The sequence below is a fragment of the Diadema antillarum genome, unplaced genomic scaffold (genome assembly GCF_040938485.1).
Source record: "Diadema antillarum isolate AM-2024a unplaced genomic scaffold, OU_Dant_1.0 seq00001131_RagTag, whole genome shotgun sequence".
NCBI classification, from domain to species: Eukaryota; Metazoa; Echinodermata; class Echinoidea; order Diadematoida; family Diadematidae; genus Diadema; species Diadema antillarum.
The window spans coordinates 630,760-639,536 of record NW_027271944.1 but is presented as its reverse complement, the minus strand read 5'-3'; positions in this window follow the sequence as shown (position 1 = coordinate 639,536).

The window sequence follows — 8,777 nt, the reverse complement described above, 5'->3', positions numbered from 1 at the left end:
ATGCAGAGTGTGTTTACTTAGCATGTCCCTGACATTTGTATGTGTGAACGAGTGTGTTTGTGTGTCTTTGTGCCTGAAATGCCATGTTGCTTGACAGTCAGGACTCACACACATGGGAGAGGAAAGTGTAGCAGGGCTAATCATGTATGGGTATTTAGCTATGATCCTGTTTGGGTTCGACTCATTATGAAGGAGGCCCTCGCCTGACAGACTGACTGAACTGAGTACATTTCATTGAAGGGGGTAGGGGATGGGGGGGGGGGAAGGGGAGGGGTAGATTGGCAAGCAAATTCTTAGGGCTGAGCCGAGATGCACAAAGCAATTCGAGCAAGCTTCTGAAGCGCATTTAATCAAAGTGATTATGTCTTGGACTGATGCCCCAGTCAACTTGGTGTGGCATCGGTAAAAAGGCACATATGCAACCATTAGCGTGGGCTATCTAAGAAGCGAGCTGTGTTTCTCGTGATTTAACCCTGTTCAGAGCCTGCAATAAGGCGAGGTGTAGTGCTCCCCTACTTCAACTGTATCCGTATGTTTGATGGGTAAGTGTAGGAGCTACTGTCATTGGCAGTCATTTTGTTATGTTTTGTTGCAGGTCTGAAAACTCTTCTTTTTTTTTAATGGATGGTGATATTAGAAGTTGATCATTGTGATATTATTTTTTGTTTCAGTCATGGTAACTTATTAATAGTGTGGTTTTTTTTAATCCACTGTTTTCAATCAAACTGATTAATAAGTAACCAATATGATATTCTTTATTTTAAATTGGCAAATACACATGATGACAAACAAACAAACAAGGGCTCTTCCCATGGGATTTCATTACCGAGGAGTCTGTGTTTGTAGGGCTTGCTTCATCCTCAGAACAGGAAGCGTAATTTCAGATTTGCATGGCCCATTCTGCTCAGCTCATTGTCCGACGTCTCTGTGACAGGAAGACATCGGTATCATCTAGAAGACATCAGGCCTACTTTCACCAGGTTCAGGGACTCTAACGCCGGATTACTAACTCTATTAGACGGCGGAGAGGGGGAGTTCATTAAGTGGGTGCATGGCGCTGTAATCTACGAGGTGTGTGGGATGGAATGGTAGGCAGCTTTGGGAATGGGATGCGGGGTGGCACATAATATTCTTTTGTCTTCCCAAGTCATTTGAGACGCACCACAGAAATGTGCGGCCACTACTGTGCGCTCGAGTCAAGAGTGCGGGTACGAGATTGTTCGAGTGTCGGATGATGCAAGTTGGCCGGATTGTGTTGCCCTCTCTATGGGTAGGGCAATTTCCAACAGGTTAATTTGTTAACCTGTAATTAGAAGAGCCAATCTTTTTACATACGGTCCCTGTCTTGTGTGTCAGATTCATCTCATTATAGATGAAATAGTTTAATGGTATATGATTTTATATAAAAATATGCATATCTAAAACCAGTCATCCATACACTTGGGGTGGGGGCAGGTATATTGCACATTTTTCACTGATCTTCAATTATTTCAGAAATGCCTTCACACATTGAAGCAGATATAAAATACACAAAGACTTGAGTGTGTTTGTTATTTTCACATTTCTGTGTAGCCTTCACCTCCAGACGAATATTTCCCTTCAACCCATGATTAGAAAGTTGCACATGTACTGAATTTGAAACCATTAGTTGGATTTTAGCAGTGTTTTTTTTTTTTTGTCCGAAGATCTCATTGAGATGAGATGATTAAGTGGCTTTTAGAAATAATTTCTCTAGCAGTAGCAAATAATGTATTTGTGTAGTTTCAATTGCCCCGATTCAGTCTCATGTCTGTTACTCTGAGCATGCACAGAATATGTTTTACCTTGGCAAACACTTGGCAAAACAATTTAAAGATTGAGTATGTCACTTTCTATTAAAGTATATGAGCAGATTTTAGGAGAAATCAGTTCATTGCTGCCAATAGAGTGAGGACTGATATGGACATATATCCTCACTGAATATTCATTACTACTGAATATTCATGATCATGCAGTGGCACATCCGCTTTGACTTGGCAAGTGCTTTTGCCCTTTGCCAACATTACATGCTTCAATGCTTGCACAATGAAATAAAGGAAAAAAAAAGACAGTTTTTCCTGCTGTTGCTTGATGAACGCAGGTTGATTTTATCTCAAAACCCAGACCCGCCCAGTGCTACTTCAAAAAGAACACTTTCAAATGGAATTTCTAAACTAGTTGGTTTTGATAGAGTACAATCAACAGAATGGTAAAAGTAAGTAAGTTTTATTTATATCACACACATAGATTTGATGATGCGATAGATGATGTAATTTCTTTCACATTTGCTTGTGCATAGAAACGTGAAAATTGCATTTCTGGATAGTAATTTAGCAACTACAACCATTTCTTCATAAAAAGTCCTCATTGCTTACTTAATACAGCTCTGTGACATTTTAGCAGGATATGAATTTAAAGGATATGAATTCTTCATTTTGATGTTCGTGCAAGGGGAGAAATTTTAGTAAAAATTCAGGTATATGGTATCAGTATCGTGTAGGAAACTTGCAGATGACAGCATTACCTCAGCGAATTTGTGATTATGTGATTGCGTTGAGTGTGACTTTATCAGTGGGAACAAATAAAATGGGATGATTCCACACCACTTGTACATAATACCCAAACTGGATGAAATTTACACCCTTTTGTTTGGTAGGTTTTAGCCTCTTAAGTCAATTCAAACATAAAGCGGAATTTCACTTTAAGATTTGCGTGCCCCCATACCAAACTGTCTTCCAGTGGATGAAGTGCACGTAGGACGCCAGCTCTCTGCTTGGCTTGAAGTCTTCAGGTGCTGACATTCTGTCTGCCGTGCCATCCCTTTGCGATTGTCGCCGCGTGAATGACATTCCAGTTTCCATGCACCCCGCCGCGTCACGCTCAAATCGGAATGCGTGGTTGTGTCATCTGCCCCCATGCACTTGCGTGTCGCGTATATGTGTACTAGCTGTATGTTTGTGCATGTGTGTGCATGTGTGTGTGTTTGTGTGTGTGTCCATATGTGTGTGCGTTTGTGATATTGGTCGTGAAACCGAACTGTTGACGTCCGTACTCCGAGCTGGCCGTTCCTGAGAGAAACTCCTGAGGACAGGGAAAGAGATGAAGTGATAGTGTGGAATGGAGAGAGTGAAGGAATGATAGGTTTGCAATGAATGAATAATGAATGGTTTATTCTGCTCTCTATCACGGTGAAAATCCTTTTTTTATGCTCATCATCACATTGATTACCACATCCCTAATTAAAGGGGGAGGGGGGCAGTTCAGTGCAAAATCTCATCTAAATGAATGAGCCAGCTCACTGATTTATGAGAAGAAAGACATGTAGTACTATTCTACAATTATAGTAGCAGTGTATCTTATTTTAGTACTTATGATATTTATACTAATGAATGTGTACTGTTTAGAGTGGTCATGATGCATTGTATCTGTATGGGTTTATAGACTGAGCATGTAGAAGCCACTTATGTATATCTCATTTGTAATTACTAGTGTCTTTTTGGAACATTTGTACAAATCAAGTTCAACCTACATGTTTTTCTTGAATGTTTTTTTTTCCCCAGAGCGCTAATAAGGGGACTTAAAGAATACTGTAAAACAAGATATATTTGCGGCATTAATTTTTTGCGTATTGGAGCCGACAGCCTTTTTTGCAGCATGAAATTTTCGTGAACTGCCACTGGCGTTCACTGCATAAAATTAAAGTGTAGACAAGAACTTTCGCGTGCATTTTAATTTCGCGAATCTTTGCACTCGCGAAATTTTCAAAATTTAAATGCACGCGAACATTCCTCGTTTTATAGTATCTCCTTCGCGCACACACACACACACACACAAATATTATATGAAAATATGCAGCCATTTTACCAAAGCTATTATTTTTCAAGATATCTTGCAAAAGCAAACATAATTTTCAATGTTGCAATGTTGCTGTCAAAATATGCAGTGTTTGACCTTTTCCACATCTATTTCTGCAGAAAAAAAAAATGCAGTGTTGCAGATCACTGTAGATAGAAAATCTGTGTATTTTTCCCACCATTATGCCTATCAATACATAGGCCTAATTGCCAGTGTGCATACAGATTTGCAATGCGTTAAGAAGACAATACTCTGTCAGGCTCTCAGAAAACTCACTTCCACTCTTGGATGTGAGGAGGAGTTGTTCTACTATAAAACAAGGAATGTTCGCATGCATTTTGATTTCGCAAATTTCACGAGAGCCGAGTTTTGCGAAATTAAAATGCACGCCAATAATCTTTTATACACTACATGCATCGAATGTTAGAGGCAACTCGCGAAAAATTTCACGCTGCGAATAAGGCTGTCAGCTCCCATTCGCAAAAATTTCATGCCACAATAATATCATGTTTTACAGTAGGTCACATGACAATAAACTACACCAGGGCTCGGCACTAACTTTTATCTCTGACAGCCTGTTCGGGCCACTAATGTCTTTAAATTTCAAATGTTGGTAACCCCCGAGAAAAATGTATTGGCCCGAAATAAATAAAAGCTATTATAGCGCTCCATTTTGAATCCTAGATGCGTGATTGGGCCATCAAAAGATCACCCTCTTAAAAAAGGAAATGTGGTGGCCCTGATATCAATATTTGGTGGCCACGGGCCGCCACCAATGTCGATCCCTGTTACAAGAGTTTTCCAGCATTGAGGATACTCGCTACAAATTGCAACAGCCAAGCTTCACGCAAAGTTAGGAAATTGCTTTCTGATATGTGCAGGTTTTCTGGCAATGCTTAAGGTTGGTTTTTCAGAGCAATTGCATTGCTGCTTTCATTCTAGCATCAGAAACTTTGTCTAAAAATCATAATTTCTAGCTATTGGTTTTAAATGAATGACACTTTTAACATCACCTGGTGCATCATACTAGAGGAACATCACCACCAAAAAAACACAAAAAAGTGGTTAGTTTCTCGTGAAGATGTCCCCAAGATTGTTTGCACACTGATCTTTTCTTTTAACTTGTTCCCAATACTTTTCTGACATCCCTGTGAACTTGGATCAGAATGTGTCAGGTTTCGTAGATTTTAGTTTTTGTTTTGTTCAGCTGTGGTTTTATTTTCTCTCTTCTTCGTTTTTCTGGAGCAGTTTGCTGTAACCTTGCCAGCAATGCCAATGAAAGAAAAGACAGATGGAAAAGAAGGGGAATTTCCCTTCTTGGCATCTTTTGCTCTTTGTACCTGACTTGGTTGTGGAATCCAAGTTCTGTTTAGATAAGAATGTATAGGTAAGCACACAAGTAGGCTCAACCCCCTCTGTATGTGTTGCGTAGCACTGATGAAATATGTGCATTAACATTGTTAAATAGATTATTAAAGGGAAGTTGAATCCAAAAACATACTGAGAATTAATCTGCCTTGTTCTCTTGTGAGTATCGTGAAAGTAGAGGCGAAGTTTCAAAAGAATTTATTGCCAGGCACGACTTTTCCCACTTCACAGCGATTCAAACGTGGCCTACACTCACCGCGTACTTCTGCATTGTTTGTGAAAATGTACTGCTGCTGTGACATCAGAGACAAGTGCGGCAATTCAAATTGCTGGAGCAATATTTTAGTTTGTTTCGGTTTGTGCCACTGAACTATGCATACGTGTAGCGCTGGATCGTGTGCTTATGTAATCCCAACTCTAGACTGTTTTTTTAGATCTATTCTGCCGTGTGTGTGGGGTGTGACACATCTGTTTGGAGGTGACAAAAATTAGTCCATATGTTTTGGAATGAATGTGAAAAAAAAGGAGCGATTTGCATTAATGATCGTACAGTCCCTCACCGTGACATAATAATCAACTGTAGTGTAGATTGTGGTTGCTAACAAGGCGGCGATGAAGAAGAAAAAAAGAAGAAACAACATTCAAATGTCAAGATGTTGTCGGCATCTTCAGAGACTGCTATTAAACCGTAAATTTCACAAACAACAAACATGGAATGATATCAATTGCAAAGATGGCATCACTATGATTAGGTTAACAATGCAGTGATATCAGCATTGTAAGGATATAGAAGATTTGTCCCTTTCACTGCTCTTTTTCGTGTAGACAAGAAACTTTTTTCAGGCTGATTCATGAGATATCAGCTAAAGATTGCTCTCTCCGCGAGACAAGACTTATATGTAGATCTGTAGAGACACTGATCACGATTAAATGTGTTTATCCTGCTTGCCAAATTGTACATCCTTCCTCCTTTGGATATATATTTGTGTGTGTGTGTGTGTGTGTGTGTGTGTGTGTGTGTGTGTGTGTGTGTGTCAATCTGTCTGCCTATATGTTTCTTTTTGTGTGCATGTGTGTCATGGCGTGTAATTGGATGAATGGGACATGGCATTTTAACATGAGCTGGTTTTGTGTTCAAAACATTTAAGCAGTGCAGTGTTGCATTGATCTGTTTTGTTTGTTTGTTTGCTTTTTTTACCATCATTGTTAACATTATCATTCTGTAGCGCATACAGGGGTGAATTCTAAATAGGCACTTGATTTAGCGTTTCCACCGCTGCCAAAACTAAATATCCTTCCTCGTGCTGGATTCCTTTTGCGCGTTCCCTGAAGTCTTGCCAAGAGTTCTAATTCCTTCTCGGCTTCAAGCCTGTCGCTTCCCCTTCTGCTTCCTGTGATATTGTGCCCCATCTCTCCCTAATTTGCCTTCTCGCTTCTGACAGCGTGTTGTGATCATGTGCGCTGGGAGATGGATGCCCTGCCATTGACACTGAGGGTCCGTTCTCTTTGCTTCTCTATTCTTTCATTATTATTAAGTAATTCTATCCCCAGTGCATTCTCTGTTGACAAAAATACATGTTTTTCAGTTTGTTTTCATCGTCATATTTTGACATTTCTCTCATGATTAAATTCTTGATATCGTTGATTGGGGAATCTCTAGGATGCAGTAGAATTCCATTCCGACTGTCTTCTTGTTTGTTTGTTGTTGTTGGGTGTTTTTTTTGTGTGTGTGTGTGCTGTAATTGCAGTATCTTGTTCCAATAGCTTCTCCATTCATGTATATGTATTATATTTTTGCTTGTCTTGTTCCTGTTCGCAGCAGGAGGGATAGAACTCTAAACCTTGACCAATTCCTGCGAAAATGATGTAGGCCCATAGATGTCTGGCTCAGGCAAATTGTGTGTAGGTACTCATCAGTTTACTGTACTTCCAGCAGTTCTAGCTTGAATGTTCTCTCTTGAAGCAAGTGAAGAAAACTATCTCTTTATATACATTTGTAGGCCTATAAGTTTATGCAAGGACAGTAATGCAGATTTGAGGTACCTGCTTGCCTGGGCCTCGACAATATATTACTTGGCTACTGAAATGTAAGAGAACTCACCTGTACAGTAAATTGGTCACTTGCCCCTCTGCCCAACCTGGGCAAGTGAGATATGTTATTTTTGTATTCATTTGTTTATTCATCTATTTTGTAAAGCCTTGCCAAATGTTGCAGGATGGCATATTTGGGGTCAGTCGAAAATTATATTGCTGAGAAAGATTGTGACTTGGCTTGAGCAATCTTTGGTTTATGTTGAGATGAGAAATTGCCACATTAAAAATCTACAAGAGAAAAATTATTCTAGGAAAGGTTAAGTTATGACTCTAGAAGTAGAAAGTGAGCTGATATTATAGCTGTGAAGTGATCGTGAAAGCAGACTGTTTGTTTGACTGACAGAGTTGTAGGGGTGATTCTGTCTATACGTAGCCTCGTAAACCTTTGCATGTTATGAATTCATGATGATGAAAGTTGCTGGACTTCACAGTGAATCTCTTGTGGAAAGTGTTCGGTTTGGGGGTTGTTTGTTGGGGGGAAAAAGAAGTTCATGCTGGGTTTGGCCCTAAAGGGTGGAATACCAGTCAGATTTATGAATGTTCCTGTGTTTGGCTTAAAAAACCACCGGATTAATGCTCCTCTGTCACCACCGGAAATTTTGTTGTGTACTTGTTTCCAAGGTAGGAAGGATCAGAGTAGTCTCTTTTCCAGACTTCCCTTTTCATTTTATTCTTCTTTGTTGGTAAAGTCACATTGTGTAGAACCCCTTTCAATGGGATCATTGCATGGACATTGCTGTGGTGAGTTGTAAGCAGATTATAGCCGTACATTACAATATTAACTGTATGCGGTGATGTCTGTCCAGAAGCGATTTAGCCCAAGCTATCATGCTAATTCAATTGTAATTCGCAAGTTTCTCAAGCAACAATTACTTTAATTTTGCAGCCTGTTGTGCTTGCATGTAATGACCTGGGGAACAAAATCAACCCTTGTACCTACAGATAATTATCTAGCTTCTGCCCTTTCTCCTTTCTCTTGTACTATGTCCTGTACCTCTTTCCCTTCTTAAAGGACAAGTTCACCTTCATAGACATGTGGGTTGAGTGAATGCAGCAATATTAGTAGAACACATCAGTGAGAGTTTGAGCAAAATCGGACAATCCATTAAAAAGTTATGAATTTTTTAAGTTTCTGCTTATTCACGGCTGGATGAAAAGACTACTATAGATTGTGATGTCACATGAGTACAACGATATAAAGAAAGAATTAAGAAAATTCAACATATTTCCATTTTTCTCGCATAACAAAAGAACACTCGACTTCTCTCTTTCAGAAGGCAGGGGGAATAATATTACCCTTAACATACGTCAGTAGCAAGTCAAAGAAATGTGCACTTTATTCAAAAAGTAAAGTTTTGTGAAATTCTCTTTTTATTTTCCTTGTATAGTTGTACGCATGTGACATCATACACTGTAGTAGTCTTCTCTTCCAGCAGTGACTG